Raw genomic sequence first — 1,323 nt, forward strand, 5'->3', positions numbered from 1 at the left:
TCATCAAAAGAGTAAAAAGATTACCTACAGACTGGGAAAAAGCTTTTAGCTATGACATTTTGGATCACTGCCTCATCTCTAAAATCTACATGATACTGCAAAAACTCAACTACAAAAAGACAAATAACCCAATTAAAAAAGGGTCAAAGGATACGAACTGGCACTTCACTAAAGAAGACATTCAGGTAGCTAACAAATACATGAGGAAATGCTCAGGATCATTAGCCATTAGAGAAATGCAAATCAAAACTACACTGAGGTTCCACCTCACTCCAACAAGGTTGGCATACATCCAAAAAACACGAAATAATAAATGCTGGAGAGGTGGTAGAGAGACTGGAACACTTCTACACTGCTGGTGGGAATGTAAAATGGTACAACCACTTTGGAAATCGATTTGGCACTTCCTTAAAAAACTAGAAATGGAACTGCCATATGATCCAGCAATCCCACTCCTTAGAATATATCCTAAAGAAATAGCAGCCTTTACATAAACAGATATATGCACACCCATGTTCACTGCAGTATTGTTTACAATAGCAACAAGATGGAAGCAACCAAGGTGCCCATCAACAGATGAATGGTTAAATAAATTATAGTATATTCACACAATGGAATACTACACATTGGTAAAGAACAATGATGAATCCGTGAAACGTTTCATCACATGGAGGAATCTGGAAGGCATTATGCTGAGTGAAATTAGTCAGTTGCCAAAGGACAAATATTACATAAGGGCACTAGTATTAAAAAAAAAAAAAATTAAGAGCTCCAAAAATAGTTTAAACAGAGAAGAAAATATTCTTCGATTGTTACAAGAGCAGGGAGGGAGTAGGGGAAAGGGGTTTTCACCAATTAGGTAGTAGATAAGAGCTATTTTAGGTGATGGGAAAAACAACGCACAATACAGGAGAGGTCAGCACAACTGGACTAAACCAAAAGTAAAGAAGTTTCCTGAATAAACTGAAAGCTTTGAAGGCTGGCATAACAGGGGCAGGGTTTGGGGACCATGGGTTCAGGGGACACCTAAGTCAATTGGCATAAAAAAAATCTTTTAAGCAAATATTCTGCATCCCACTTTGGAGAGTGGCATCTGGGGTCTTAAATGCTAGCAAGTGGCCGTCTAAGATGCATCAATTGGTCTCAACCCACCTGGAGCAAAGGAGAATGAAGAACACCAAGGACACAAGGTAATTATGAGCCCAAGGAACAGAAAGGGCCACATAAACCAGAGACTGTATATCAGCCTGAGACCAGAAGAACTAGATGGTGCCCATGACTGCCCTGACAGGGAACACAAAGAGAACACCTGAGGGAGCAGGA

The sequence above is a fragment of the Loxodonta africana genome, chromosome 3 (assembly GCF_030014295.1).
Source record: "Loxodonta africana isolate mLoxAfr1 chromosome 3, mLoxAfr1.hap2, whole genome shotgun sequence".
Taxonomy (NCBI): domain Eukaryota; kingdom Metazoa; phylum Chordata; class Mammalia; order Proboscidea; family Elephantidae; genus Loxodonta; species Loxodonta africana.